This window comes from Peromyscus maniculatus, chromosome 2 (assembly GCF_049852395.1).
Source record: "Peromyscus maniculatus bairdii isolate BWxNUB_F1_BW_parent chromosome 2, HU_Pman_BW_mat_3.1, whole genome shotgun sequence".
Taxonomy (NCBI): Eukaryota; Metazoa; Chordata; class Mammalia; order Rodentia; family Cricetidae; genus Peromyscus; species Peromyscus maniculatus.
Genome location: NC_134853.1, coordinates 125,168,743 through 125,185,022, shown reverse-complemented (window position 1 = coordinate 125,185,022; position 16,280 = coordinate 125,168,743). Strand labels below are relative to the sequence as shown.

The following is a 16,280-nucleotide window of genomic DNA, read 5'->3' as shown; positions in this document are numbered from 1 at the left end:
TCTTTCCATGCTCTGTCTTTATCTGCCTGTCCCACCAGTGAGGCCCAATCAGGAAGGATTCACCATCTCCATAAGGCAGCTTCATTTCTGCTCCTATTCTTAACCAACTTATTTTAAACCTGCTGCTGTCAGGTGGAAAGCAGGGTTCCTCTGCAGACTAAAGAAAGGAACTAGATGCCTGCAGGTGACTGGGGAGGTAGGATGCTGGCAGCTGATTCATAAACTCTGAAAGGTACCAAGTACAGATATAGGATTTGCTCCACTGGCTATGCAAATGGGGTGATGGAGGGAAACAGGGGAACATGTTCACCACACACTACTCCAAAGTCAATGAAACTAGAGCCAAGAGTAAAAGTCCAGCATCCCATCAGAAGGATGTTAGAGACATCCTAGCTGTAACAACACTGCTCTACTTTGCATCGACTGATACAAGGAGCATCCGCAAAGTAGTCAGGTGGCCCTGTTCTAGGTGCAAATGTGATTAAAAAGACTCCAGACTCAAGGACTCCATCCCTTGGGTAGTGATCATACAAGGTGTGCACATTAAAAGCATCCATGAAGCATCTAAAATAAAATTAGGTGGGTCCACCTCCAGTCTTAGATCCTAACAACTGTGTTCAGAATGCAAGAATTTTTATTCTTGCATCTTGCATGAGTAGCTACATTGTGCCTTTATGGTCCCAGGACACTGGCCTAACGATGAAGTGTAGTGTCCTTCAGAAGACGTGGCTCTTTCTGAATGTTTGCCCCTTGGCTTTCCCTGGCTTTATGGCTTTCAGCATTTTATTTACTCTTTTACTCTTTTTGAGTCTTAGTTTACTGTTTATCACATGAACATGATGTAAAAAATAAGTAGTGTGTGTGTGTGTGTGTGTGTGTGTGTGTGTGTGTGTGTGTGTTAGTGATTATATATGCATAAGTTCATGCGTGGAGGCCACACCTTGTGTTTCTTTAGGCCCTGCAACCCACCAATAGACTAGTCAATCTGGATAGTGGGTCATGGAGATATTCCTGCTTCTGGCTCCCTAATTCTGGGATTACAAGCATTTGCTATCACATTCAGCTTTTTATGTGGGTTCTGGGGACTTGAACTCGGGGCATGGCAAGCACTTTACAGACTGTGCTATCTCCTGGGCTCAGAAAGTATTTCTTAAGTACTTCTAAGAGTCTGTTAAGTGTTTTATAGTCTCTTTTTATATTTTCCCCACAAAATTATCCTATCAGATTGTGACAAAATGTTGCCATTTACTAAGTTCATCCTTGAGAACTGTGCAATTGAGCCAAAAAAAAATTCACAGAACAATTCATAATGTTTTAAAGAAGGTTACAATTTTGTGTTAGGCTGTAGTCCTATTTGTCCTTGGTGGTCTGAGGTTGGATATACACAATCAGGGATATGGTGTACTATAAACTAATACAAAACATTTATATTAATTATCTTTGGCCTGTATAACAATCACCTCAGATGGATCAGCTTAAACCAATATCCATGTACCATTCTTAGCTTTGGAGCTCCTCAGGCTCAACAGGGCTCAATACTGAGGTAATACTAGGCTGAAGCCAAGCTGCTGCCACTCTCTCAGATGCAGACTGATTTAGCAGAAGTTAGTTCCTTGTGATTGCTGGATTAAGGTCCCCACTCCTCACAGCAAGCTGGGGGTACCATTTGCTGCTCTAAGAGGCCACCCACATTCCTTTTAATGTGCCTCTCCAGGTTCAAGCTAGCAATAGCATTCTGGAATGTGCTAAATCTCTCTGACCCCTGCTAGTAAATAACTCTCCTGTTGAAGGGCTCCTTGTGACTGGTAGAAGCTACTGAGTACCTGCTCTGTTTGTAGGTGGACTGGAGTGGCACTTACTGTATTCACAGCACTGCTGTGGAACCCTTTTAGAACGTCTTTCTGGTAGAGAATGTCCAACAGCATGAGTGAGAGCAACCTCAGGATGGCAGCTGCAAGACAGGGATAACTCTGACCTCTGACCCTTATTCTGTGTGTTCATGTGTAAGTCACTTAACGTCTTTAGGCCTCAACCATAAGGGAAATGGAAGGCATTAATTGATTTCCTTGTGTAGAGATATAGGGGGATTTATTAATGTCACACTTATGAGGCTGACTAGCATAATCCCTAGAAGGCAGGAGGTCTTCAGAAATTTATCTTTGTTTCTTAAAGATGAGATATATTTTCCAAAGATGACATCTTTTCCATATTGAGGATTTCAACAGGTGTTAAATGTGATAGGGTTTATAATAAGAAATTAAGGATCAACAACTGTAAGGCTTGGGTAATTTTCACGAGGCCTTCATTAAATGGGAGCAGAATCCAAGCCATGATCTATCTACTTTAGTCCCTAGTCCTGAAACTTCTGCTGGAAACTCTAAACAAACAAGCTCCCTATGCATGCTTGAATCTCAGCTGCCACAGTAAGCACAATTTAATGGCCTGCATTTTAATCCCCTTAACACTGAACTAGCAGAATACTGTGGACTCATCACAATGCATGCAGCCCACCTTGGACAGGGTGCAGAGCTTGGAATTTATGGCCCACTTCATTAGGAGTACACACAGAGCCTATTAGTAACATCTGTCTAAATAGAAGCCAGTTTGTCTCCTTATCTCTTGACCTACATTATTCTTAGAATGATTAACTCCTGCTAGTAGGTAAGGTCCTGGTGTCTAGGCTAACACCTTAAGTTCAAAGGTATTGTTTCTGGATACTGAGATAATGATCTCCCAGGGTTTGAGAGAAATGACAGGGTGGTAGAATGGGACCAGGGATGCAAACAAGCATTCGAATCCTCATGTGGCCTATGGAGAAGACTGCTTTCACTCCCTCATTCCTGTTGTGAACGGCATCCACCTCCCTCCGGTGAGAAGTCACTCATTCCTGGTGCAATGTGCCACTCCTCTTTGCTTTATCAGCAGAGTATTCAAGGGGGATGGAATCAGGATAAGTCCTCGGGTACTCACCGTCAAGTAGGAGGCACAGGAATACATGAGCACAGAAAGACTTCAGGAATACTACACGAGAGCCACATGGGCAAGGAAAGAAAGAGAAGACTATGTGGAGATTGTTCACTAGGGTGTGAAGGACAACACAGACTAGTTAAGGAGGAAGGGGTAAGAGAAGGGGTGCACTGTAGGCAAAGAGCTGGGAGAGTGCAAACTTCAAGACTTGGCTGATAATTGACAGTTCTATAGAGCAATGATACACATGAGACAGGGAACATATCAATGGAAATGGTGTTATACCAGAGAACAAAATAATGGCCTCTTATGCCACACAAAAGAGCTCACCTCATCTAGAATAGACAGTCCTGACATTTGGAAGAACGCATTACTCATTCCACAATACGGGGGGGGGGGGGGGGGGTAAAATGAAAGGGACAGAGAGCTACTAAGACATTGCTGTTAGAGGACCTACAGAGTCCTGGTACTTCATCCGATGCTTCACATCCTACCGGAACTGAGTCACAGGGTGGACCCCAAAGGATTTGCTCTGATGGCAGGAATATTGCCTACTGTCTAATGTGACAGTCATTGGCCACTGGGAGCTTGTGAGTGCGTGAACTATGAGTGGTACAATGTTTACTAAGTTTAAATTTTGGTAGATAGGATGCTGATGGCTACTGTCCTAAAGGGCACTGGGCTGAGATTTTCTTTACTAATGAATTCTAGTCTCCCAGTCTTTGGGGATGAAAGTGACTGTCCCTTTGGGGGGCATTTCTGACACTCTGTTTATTGGTTGTCATCACTGAGTGGATACTTGAGGACAGGGACTGTTTCCATGTGAGAGCTAGCAAGAGGACCATCTGGTGAAGGGTCAAGCCCTTTTCTCACTGGGATACATTTCATCTTTTCCTAGGGAAGCCTTGCAACCAGCCACAAACCACTTCCAGAACTTTTATTTAATACTCCAGAGGTAAGCCAGATGGGAAAACAAATGAAGAATTTGTTACATTTTTATCCCAATGTCAGGGCTCTATTCATAGAAGTGGGCATTTTTTTTCTTCCTTTTGTTTCCAAAATGTCACTCCCAACTTTTAATGCTAACTAGCTAAGCCAAATAGTTAGTTAGGATTTTTCCTAGGATCCTGAACTGTAAGAAATGACTATGGCTGTAGGTAGACCTTGGTGATAGAGGGCTTGCTTCATGTTGCCATGGTTATTAGGTCTGTAGCACAGAAAGAAAAAGTAGATGAAAGGGAAGGAGGGAGGGGAAGAAAGAGTGAGAACAAGAGATGCTTAAGCAAAACACAATAAACCAAAGAGCCAGTTCATAATAGCGCTTCATGACTTACGGAATACAGTCTTACATGCTCAGGCCTTGATCCCAATAGACTTTCAGGTTTCAAATCAGCATTCCCATTTTACAGAAGATGAAAATTCCATTTGATAGGCAGGGTTTCTCCACTAAACAAAGCTGTTGGGAGACATTTGGCCTCAAATGCCAGATGAACCTAAATAGCGGATTAGATTTGGACTTAAGAAATTTAATGGTGAGGACTGTGTTTCTGATCAAGATAAAGGGATGATGACCAGTGGATCTGGAGACAGGTAACCAACTAGTTCCAAGTGGGCAGGAAAGAGGACTTGAGAGACTCAGCTATAAAACACCTAGCCCTCACAGAGCAAGGACAGGCTAGCTGCCAGGGGGAGAAGTTCAGCCTTATTCTATAGTATGTAGAAGCAAAAAGAGGTTTGGGAAGGAAGAAATGTGATTCTAAACCAATAAATACACCAAGGCCACAACTTAGCAAGGTGCTGTGATCTCCAGGCCTATGGAATCAGCAACGCTACCCAGAAGGTGTTAAAATGCAAATTCTCTGCCCTGCCCTGGACCCCTGAGTCATAAACACTGAGGGTATATTTCTGAATGTATTGACTAAACTGTTCTGCTTGTACCATAGCAGGCTAGAAAGCAGAACCAGAAAGAACAGAATTCTGTGTGGTCATCAAGCCTAACCATCTGGTAGAGAAAAGAAGGCCACAGCATCTCTATGACCAGATTCTGAGGTCTGCTCAGCACTTGCTTACACTTGATGAACCAGGAACTTAGTGAGAGAGGCCAATAGTGCACCCCCCACCCCCCGAGCAGCAATCTGAGCATCACCGTCTTCTCCAGCCAGCCTTCCTCCTAGCATCCTAAAATGGACCTCGGACTAAATTCCAGCCAGTCCCTTCCCCAGCATCTCAGTAGTTTCACCATCAGTCTGAGCAAGGAGAATCGTAACATGCACCCATGTACAATGTTCAGAAATGTTCCTGGGATTCTATGATGGGAATTAGGAAAGAATTCTTTTTATAAATAAATTTTATAAATAAATTCTTTTTCACCTACAAGATTAATAGTAAAGCAAAGTTTCTTTGTAGCTCACTTTGTTTTGGAAACGATGCATTTCACTAAAATCCATGGCACGTTTACATTGCAGTCTTTGAGCCATTGAAGCTCACTGTCCTTGACTCCCGTTAGCCCCAGCCAGTCTTCTGGCCCAGATGGACCTCGACACCCTCATCTCCATGTATCTGGCCCCTTGCTGCAGCGCAAGTGTCCACTCAGATGCCCCCCTCTTGAAAGGGGTCTACCCATTCCCAGCAGTCATCTTTTGCACATTACTGATCTTCTTTCCAATAGTTGATCACTGTACACAGAGCTCTTGTCACTGTGCTTTACTATTCGAAAAGCTTCTAGCCCAGTGGTTCTCAGCCTTCCTAATGCTGTGACCATTTAATACAGTTCCGTATGTTGTGGTGACCCCAAATCATAAAATTCTTTTTGTTGCTACTTCATAAATGTAATTTTGTTACTGTTATGAATCGTAATGTAAATATCTGATACGTATCTGATATCTGATGAGACCCCTGTGAAAGGGTTGTTTGCCCCCCAAAAGGCATCACAACCCACAAGTTGAGAACTGCTGATCTAGTCTGATGTCCTGGCACACAGTATAGGATCACAAGTGTGCTAAACAACTGAGGTCCACTGACAGGCACAAAGAGGACATATGCTCTGCCCTGCCTCCCGGAGCCCTGGTCTTTCACATCTCATGCCGTGTTTCAGCCTGACCAGTCACTGAAATAAGGCAGCAGTTGACGTTCTGTGTCTGCTGTGTTGCCTACCTGATAGACTGCTCTTTTTTTGTGGTCACCTAAAAGACGACCTCATCCTGAAAGAACTCAGCTTAGTTAATAAGGTCTCCTGAAATAAAAAAACAAATCAAAAGGCTTCACTAACAAATTCTCTGCCTTATGATTCTCAAAGACGTTACTATCCACAGGGCATTGGTCAGCTAACTAATTACCCATCCATCCAAACAAGGGGATTTTATGGAGCCCCTGGTGTCCTCCAGTCCCTCTGCTGAGAATTTTATGGAGGAAAAGATGACATAGCCTTTATCCTTAAAAAGTTGACCTGCCCCCTGATCCTGATTATGTGACTAGGACCAGGGCTCACACTCAGGCTTCCTTTGTCTACAGTATGTCACACCTCTCCAAGCTCATTTGGCTTTGAAGTAATGTCTTCAGACACTCCGACAACAAGTACTAAGTGGCGGGAAAAGAAATGAGAGATAAGGCCTTAAAGTTAGCTAAGCTTGCAGGAGTGTGTGCACACATCTTCACACGCACACACACACCTAGATGAAAATAAACAATATTTCATGGAGGGATGAGGCTCATGAGCCCCTAGCTGAGGAGCTATTGACAGTGGATAGCTTCAGGGAGAGTCAATTTTCATTAAGGGTGGGGCCAGGTCAACTATACTCAGCCAGTGGGTGGCTCCCACGACCATCATTATGTAAGCATCACAAACCAGACTTAGTGGGTTATTATAAAACAGAAGACATAAGGTTGGAAGTGAAATGGTAGAGGTGTATCTGGAAGGAGCTACACAGAGAATTTTGGTGGTTCTGCTAAAAATACATTGTATGCACGTATGACATATTCAAAGATATAAAACAAATATTACATTTTAAAAATCTGCTGAGCATTTCTAGATGCCCTAGTTCCCAGATGATTGCCTCAGGATAGGAGAAAAGGAAAAAGACAATTCATGCACAAAAAAAGCATTTCCCAAAGGAGTTGAGAATCTGATAGGAAAGATTAGACATTTAAAAACACACATAGAAATTGAAGAAAACAACACACTTAAAAATGAGTGTATATGTGTATACTGGAAGGAGTATATGGGAGGTTTTGGAGAGAGGATAGGGAAGGGAGAAATGTTATTATGTAATAATCTCAAAAAAAGTTTAGAAAATTTTAAAGAACTTTTTAAAAAGATAAATGAAGAAAACAGGTCTTTAACTACTTGGAGGCACACACAGATCCATCACTTACACAGGCACACGGGGCTAACTGTTTGGAACAGCTGAAGTATTAAGCAGTTTTCATATAGGAACTGACATGACACACAGATCTGAAGACACCCCAGTTATCATGTATGAGCATCACTGTGGTTCAGGACATGTTTACTTTACTAAAGTCCAGGTAATTGGAGGCTCCCAGACTTGGAGCCCATTTTCTGCCCACATGCTGCTCTTGTTTCCACTATACAGCACTGCCTCCATTACTGTGGCTTAAAAAATGAGAGATAAGAAGACAGATATGGGCTACAATGAACTAAGGAGGCAGGGCTTTGAAAATGAAGGATGGACCTAGGACTATCACGGAAATTAAAATTTTAGTCATTAAACCAAGCTTACTATTGCAGTGTGAATTTGTGTGATTAAACCACAAGGGGCACTTTTACTATCAATGCCTGGTTAATTATATCATCCTGTCCTCTGGGATTTACTTTTGTTCTGGAGGATGCTCCCCACATTAAGATAAATGCAGATCTCCCTCTTTCTTACAGTTCCCTGGCATGATGATTCTAGCCACAGAGACCTATTTAAAATATGGACCACAGGTACATTTGACTGAATCTACACTGTGTATGTATCCACCAGCAGAGTGGGTATTTTAAGGAAGAAAAATAAGGATGGGGAGCAGCAATCTGTCAGAGACTGCTATGATATCACAGTATCCCCAGCACTTAGCAAAGCACCTGGCCCGGATCCGATGTTCAACAAATGCATGTTCAATTATCAACTGAACAACTTTTTGTGTTGTTCCTGTTAGCCTGCTTGTTATTGTCAACAGTTATAATCTCCACTACACCAACATTCCAAAGGGAGACATATAGCTGAATGTTTTCCTGTGTCCTGCCCAGTCCATAGCCATTTTGACCCAAGTAAACACACAGAGACTTATATTAATTAAAACTGCTCAGCCATTAGCTCAGGCCTACCACTGACTAGCTCTTACACTTAAACTCAGCCCATTTTCATTAACCTATATGTTGCTATATGTCCCGTAGCTTTACCTGTGTCCCATTATATGCTGCTCCCTGGATGGCAGGATGGTGTCTCCTGACTCAGCCTTCCTGTTCCCAGAATTCTCCTTGTTTGTTTATCCCACCTATATTTCCTGCTTGACTATTGGCCAATCAGCTTTTTTATTAAGCCAGTGTACAAAAGCATTATCCCACAGCAGAGACATACAAATATCTAGTATAACCAGGGAAAGACAAAAGAACAGACATTAGAAAGAACTGATACACACATGCTATGCTCTGTTAGGACCTTTGGCAGCCTGCCTCTTCCTTCTCTGATTTAGACACTCTGACTTTCTATGAGCTTCCAGGTTCCTGTCTAGCAGGTCTAAAGCTCACCAAGCAGAGAAGAAAACAACAGAAATCAGCCTCACTAGCAAGCAGAGGCAATCATTGGTCATGTTGCCATAGACTCACTTGATGTTGAACTTAGAAGACAGTCTACACATTCAAATAAAAATTGAGAAAGCATTCCTCTGTGTACTTGGACAGTGTGCATGACTTGATTAGCAGGTGTACACTGTTCTCATTTGGGATGAGATCACAATCCACAAAAATAGAGTCCACAATTTCTTCTCGTTAAGACCTTGGCAGTTTCAGTCCTACGAACAAGGTCCCCATTTTTCCTATTTCCCAGCACTTGCTGGATTCCTCCATGTAAGGGAAGCTATGGAAGCCATTCCTCTAGCAAACTGGACTTCAAACACCCAGCACATACACCTTCTGCTCCTGGCTCCATTTGTTACACCACACGACTCTCCTCCCATTGTGGTCCAGCTGAAGTAGAGAGAACCCAGGCTGCCTGTGGATCTGCAGAACTATTTATTAACAGCTTCAGTCCCAATCAAAGAATGCCGCCTCTTCTTATATGTCTCCATGTTATATTATTAAATCTTAGAGCCTCTCAAGGAGTCTGATTAAGTTCAAACAGCCATGTGGCTTTAGGTTGAAGGGAGCTTCCCTTTCCTTGATCACACATACGAAAAGAGGTACATGTAACGGTTTACATGTCAGCTTCTGGCTGAAATGCACAACCCTGGGAGTGAGGCATGTTCTGTAAGCCAACTCCAAGGTCCTAGGGGAAAAAGCAACCTTCACCATTCTCTGAGCCTTTTCTAGGAGTTAAAAGTATCTTTGCAGCTTTTTCCTGGCAGGGATTCAGGGCACCTTGGTGACAAAAGCATTTTCAGGTGCTTTTCTTCACCTTTAATCTTCTAACTGTGAGCTGAGGGGTCACAAAGGTCTTTTCCTGGGCAAAGAGAAAGAGAAACAAAGAAACTTCTGTGTGTGGCGGTGTGTGTGTGTGTGTGTGTGTGTGTGTGTGTGTGTGTGTGTGTGTGCTGTCAGGGCTCTTTCCTTTGTGGGTACTGACTGGAGGAGGCTGACATCAGGGGCACCTGTACTGCCAAAGTTCTCAGAGTATGTGCTATTGCAGAGCACATCGGTCTTTCACACTTCTTTAGCTTATTGTTCAAAAATGAAAAAGCAGAAACTAGAAGTGCGCGTGTGCACACACACACACACACACACACACACAGACACACAGACACACATACACACACACACACACACACACACACACATACACACACACACCCCACACTCCCCCACACACCAGCAGCAGCAGCAGCAGCAGCACTCAGATCACGGTGGCTGTACAATTTGCAGATGCTCCTTTAGTTGGGATTTCTTCCCTAAATCATTCAACATCTTTTTTCAGGTTTGTTTAGTTTAGTTCACTTCTGTGATAGGGTTTCACTCTGTAGACCACACTGGCCTGGAGTTCAATGTGTAGAAGCTGTTCTTGAACTCATGCAATCCCCCTGCCTCAGTCTTCCAAGTGAGGAATACAGGTATGTTTTACAATCATGGACCTAACACTTGGCTAAAGATAATCTATTGACTGTTTTGTTTTGTTTCGTTTGTCTTTGTTTTTATCTTTTAAGGTGACTTCTACACCTCCTTTGCCATTTATAAAAGAGCCATTCTTTCTAAGCATTTCAAACCTTTAAACAGAACTACGTGTTCAGAAAGTCTCCACTTGTCATTCCCTGGAGCCACCATCCTAAACACAATAAACCAAGTGGAAAATTTTTGAGGAGGGCAATTTGAGCACAGTACCCTTTGATCATTGCTATTCTGGCAGCACGATTCCTGTCCTCAGTAGAAGCTCAACAAGCACTTCTGAATTGGCTTGAAATGGGTTGCTGCCAGCTGCTGGAGGGTCCCAAAGTGGATGCTCTGAGCTCGCCTTCACTGATTGACACCAGGGAGCTGGGAGTCATCGTGCCTGTGAGCACTACTTGCCCACCCAACTAAATGGAAAGGGTGTAATTGGTCAGCCATGATGGATCAATATGCACATGCCTACTATTATACCATTTCTATTTTAATCACTCTGAAGGACTTACTTGGTGCAGTTATGAGTGGGTGCTGAAAACACTGTGAATGAAAAAAAAAACGCAGCTGAGATGTTCTTGAAAACTAGTTCTGGAGGATTAGTTGTTAATGGTGCTCCTCTTTCCCACACACTTGCACATGCTATTGGAATATAGTTTTTTTCTAATACTCTCTGATCTCCAACTCCCTTTCTTCTTCTTTTTTTTTCTTCTCCTAACTGAGCTAACTGGATCCTAAGCATCCAAAACCCCCCTACCTACTCCAAGGCAGGCTCTTGTTCTGGCTGTCTCTGTCTCCGTCTATCTCTCTGTCTCTGTCTGTCTCTCTGTCTCTGTCTCTGTCTCTGTCTCTCTCACTCTCCCTCCCACTGCCCTCCTTGACCCATCCATCTCTCCTGCCTTATGTATACTGGAAAAGTGAAAAAGAGAGCCTGTCACCCTTGCTTTCTGTCCACTGGATCTATGAACTGCTAACCTGTGGGACGCCTCCCCTTCCTTGTGTCGGATCTGCTCACTGAACCAGGCAGCTTTTGGTGCACAGGAGACTAGGTCCTTGCTGAGTTCCTTCCTCCCACTTCCAGGTGATGTGAGCAGTGAAAAGAGGATGTTTCTCCCACACCAGAGGCGCAGACACACCCAGTAAGGACACGGGAGTCTGAGTTGTCACATAGACACCCAAGACGGGTACTTCCTGCTACTCCTCACAGGACCCTCCTACTTGACCTTTTTGTTGTCGTGGTGGTAATTCCTGAACACATGCCACCTTCACATTCTACCTTCCCTTTATTAATCTTACTCATCTTCAGCTACTTCAGCATGAAAGGAGTTCTCAATTCTCCAAATCTGTTTATTTTCTTTCTGATCTCCTCCCTTGTCTTGTCCTCAGGAAGACTCGGCACATCCATTTCTAGATCCCATTACATCTTCTGTCCCATGCCTTTTCTAAAACCTTATAATATCTGAGCCATATGTCCCCATTCCTGACTACGTGACTGAACAGTTAACTGGTAAAAGGCAGAGCACTGTGGGTTTTGTTTTGTTTTTTCCAGAGTCTAAACACTTGATATGGTGCTGGGCAATTCAACTGGGACAGTGAACACATTGGATGAACAGAAGAACAAGGAAATGGACCAATGAAGGAAGAAACAACTAGATGAGCAACTCAGTCATTGGATCGTAAGTTCCTGCTCCATGTCTCAAGCATTACTAGGTAAATATTTGTACCACACACTCTGCTGAAGGTACAATAAATGAGCAAAGAAAAACAGGAGCCTGGTCTCTAAGTGCAAATCAGAACGGGAGAGAAGGGGTACGAGAGGCGTTGTGGGGGAAAAGGGGGTGGGTGGAAATGATAGAGATACAGTACTCATAATTTCTTTTAAATTTAAAGAGAAAATGTAATTAGAGTCCAGGTCCTCTGGGGAAGTGTCAATGTAAACTCCGCAGGTGGGGCTGGAATTACTACAAATGGATAAAGAAAGTCAACTGTGAATGCTTTAACCAAACAAAATACCGGAAATACAAAAAAACACCTGCTTAAAAACTGCAGTAGCTGCAGCCCAGAGAGGCAGCTAGTACAATGGTATGTAAACAATATTAATTATGCTGCAAACGAAGGAAGCAGAGACTCCATCTCTTTCACTTTCTGTTAGTGGTTTCAAATAAACCCAACCAAAAGTGACCTAAAACTCAGAGGCTCCATTTCTTCTTTTATAAAATAAGGGTAAGGCAGGGAGCTCATAAAGTGATTCGCAGGACAAACTCTATAATGTAGGTGAATGTTTTATAAAGCAAGGTGCCTCTCATCTATTAATACCAAACTTACAAAGAATTCTTCTCTCTTGTTCACCATGGATTCCGAACTCATTTATCTGTTGTATATATCTGATGTTGAGACTACAGAGTGTTTCCCAAAGCCTAAAGTACAGAGTTCTTCCCTGGGGTACTTGGCAAGACTACATTTCCCAGCATCTCTAGCTACTACCCTTGTGATGGTTCCTGCCCACGTAATGGACATGGAAATGAGCAGCACCACTTTGGGGCCTGGACCCCAAAGACTAACCATGGATGTTCTTGTCTCTTCCAGTTGGCTGGAATGGAGATCTGTACCAGTTAACCTTGCAAAGTACTTTTAGAAAACAACAGATTCTCCATCAGTCTTTGCTCCTGAATGGCTGCCTGGAAATGAGATATCCACCAATTGGTTCATCTACCCAGTACTCTTATATGAGCAAGAAATTAACACCAATTTTGTTTGAATGATTATCCGCTTTTTGATAAGCGTGGCTACAATCACCTTAACTCAAACAATTGCATAAGCCTTTAAGGCACAATCCATAGCATTGAATCTGCCACAGAATTAGAACAGTGCTTAACAAATACTATCTAATCATTAAATGCTTCTAGCAGGAAAAAAAAAATGAACAAGCCTATGACTATATCAGCTAACAAGTATGAGTGCTGAAAATGTGTCCTTGAATTTGAATTCATGGACTTTTTCAAAATTGACTATAAAAACAGTGTTCAAAGTATTACAGTTCCTGGCTCTCCTGCCGTGTAATTCTCAGCACATATTGATTCTGAAGCTCAAATCTTTTCAGGTCCCTGATAATGCTATTCCTCAGAATAATGAACCAGGAAGGTCCCCTACGCCCACAATTGTGCTGGTTGTGTAGGGACTGTGATTTTCCTTAACCACAGGTATCTGCATTTGCTCAGGCCCTCATTATAGTAGATAGGATGTTATTTAATCCCCAATGAATCTTTCTCTAACAGCTTCCCTCCTTCTCATGAGACCCAGCGAAGCCCCTTGCAGTGAAAGTGTTGGCTTCCCTGTCCCAGTTCCCCAGATAATTATCAGAATTAACCCATCTAATTGTCTGCTGCCCCTTCAGACAAGAGAGACGTGTAAGTTCACGATCCCTATGTGTGGGCAGTGCCAAGCCAGACCATCTGTAAGAGTTTTCCACAATGCTTCAGGTGTGAAAGCATTATTCCGTTGTCAGGCAGCGACTGAAGGCTTCCAAGTGTTCTGTGCTAGTAAGGAGTGCATAATAGCGTTGGGAAATAAGATGAAAACTTGAAATAGCACAGTAACCACATTTTTATCTAGAGTTTAGACACAGAAAGTTTGCATTATGCCATGTTGTAAATGCCATCATCCATTGGGTTGTTGAGTATCACACCCCAGGTCTTACTCAAGGAGTAAACGAGACCATCCCCTGCACCCATAACGCTCCCCTGCACCCATAACGCTCTCTACCCAACATCCCTACTTACCACGTCACCAACACACACCATGGCTTCTGCTGTTGTACTAGTCTTCTCTCAAGAACACCCTTGGACCATAAAATCATCTACCTTGACATTTCTTCTTTTATTATGTTGTTCTGATCATCTATTATTCAGATTAAGATGTCTACTCTGTGTTCCTTGAATCAATATTCTTTGGCAATTATCTTTATTATGCATTTGTTATGCTATCTATCATTTGTAATATGTTGGTCTGTGTCCTCTATTAAAAGGTGTTTTTTTAAACTCAATAAAGGAGCTAATGAAATAGCAAACAGTTCTCAAAAGATGAAGTACAAATGGCCAGCAAGCATATAAGGAATGTTCAACCTCAGTAATTGCTACAGAAATGCAAAACAGAGCTATGCTAAGGGCTGGGAGATGGCTGAGTCAACAAAATGCGTGCTATGCAAGTACAAAGATCCTCAGCACCCACATAAAAGTCAGGCAGTGTGGTGCCCATCTGTAGATCTAGTATGGAGTTGGGAATAGATCCCTGGAGCTCAGTGGCCAGGCAGCCTTGCTGAATCCAGGAGTTTGAGGTTTAATTAGAGACCCTGTCTCAAAAAGTAAGGTGGAAGGGAATACCCAGTGTTAGCTTCTGACCTTTGCTAGCATGTACACACACGTGTACCTGTACCTATATGCACACACAAACATGCATCACACACACAAACACACATACTACACTACATTACACTACACTACACTGAGATTCCTTCTTACCTCAGTCAGAATGGCAGTTATTAAGAAGACTAGTAAATGCTGGCAAAGATATGGACTATAGGTAGGAATGTGAGTCCAACCACTCTGGAAACCATTATGAAGGCTTCTCAAAAAATGAAAAACAGGTCTTTAGAACCAAGCTAAACCACTCGTGGGTATTTACCCTAAGAATTCAAGTATAACATATCACAGAGAAACTTACACCCCGATGTTTATTGATGCACCACTTACTAACTTGACGAAGTTATGGAACTGACCTAGAGAGGAATGGATAAAAAAAAACGTGGTATATCTACACAATGGAATTGGTTCATCCCTCAATAAGAAGGGAGTTATTTGCAGGAAAATATATGCAATTACAGATAATCATATTAGGGGAATTAAGCCAGTCTCAGAAAGACAAATAGCATGTTTCCTATGGTTTATGGTTCCTAGATTTTATATAAATACCCCCAAATTATACACATATGTATACACACAATCACATGCACATGCATGCACGTGCATGCGCACACACAACATGAAAAAACAAGTAAAAGTGATAACTAAGGGAGCAAGGCATACTGTGCAGGAGGGTGAAAGACAAGAAAAGAGAGCAGGAAGCACTCCGGGACTAACTATGTTCAATATAAAACACATACTTGTACGGAACTATTAAAATACACATTGTTAAGGTAGTTTTTGGAGGGCAAGCCCCAGCACCCAATAACTTTGGCAACTTTTTACTACCTGAACTTACTCAAAAGGGAAAAATCAAAGCCCAAAGAAATAAAAGTGCTTGGCATGACCACAGGAGGATGGGTCGCAGTTCTGAAGCTGGACCGATGCACCGGACAAGAGAGTCAGATTTGCCGCCATGTACCTGTGGTTTTGCTCCTCCCTCAACTGGCAGAATCCATTTACAGCTAAAGTTTGGTAATATCATTAGTCAGGTCACCAATGTTTCAGTTCTTATAACACAATCAGGCAATAACTACTGAGGAATTAAAATATGGAAACGGGCAATGGCTACTGAGGAATTAAAACATGAAAGTCTAAGGAAGCATCCTGTAAGAAAGTCAAAACAACTGCCAAGAAACAAGCCTGTGACCCTGACAGCAATGAACAGCTGCCTTCACCGCCCATCACATAAAGATCTAAAAAGGCAGACTAAGAAAAGTCCATCGAGATTTTCCCATTCCCTAGGACAAAAGCCTGGACTCTAATTAAGTCTACCTAAAACAAGCTCTCTTGAGAAAAATCTTTGCAAGGTTCTCATTCTCCCATAGTTTAGAAGCCCCTGTGCTTCTCAGGGCTTCTATTTGCCCACCATTATAGCTAAGATCCACTCATCCCTAACATGGCTTGTTTATTATTTTAGTAATGTATAATTACTTATTATTTTTACTCCACATATTCTCTCATAATGCTTTGCCAGGGGATTCTTCTATTCCCCATTTTATGGATGAGAAATGAAAGCATCACTGTGAGAAAGCAATTTGAGTGACATC

The 16,280-nt window shown here is 42.5% G+C and overlaps 1 protein-coding gene across 8 annotated transcripts in view; it reads right to left on the bottom strand.

Annotated features, from left to right (window-relative positions):
- Positions 1–16,280, bottom strand: part of Dab1 (DAB adaptor protein 1) — a 1,137,674-nt gene that overhangs the window by 209,526 nt on the left and 911,868 nt on the right. The gene's annotated exons all lie outside the window — the stretch shown is intronic.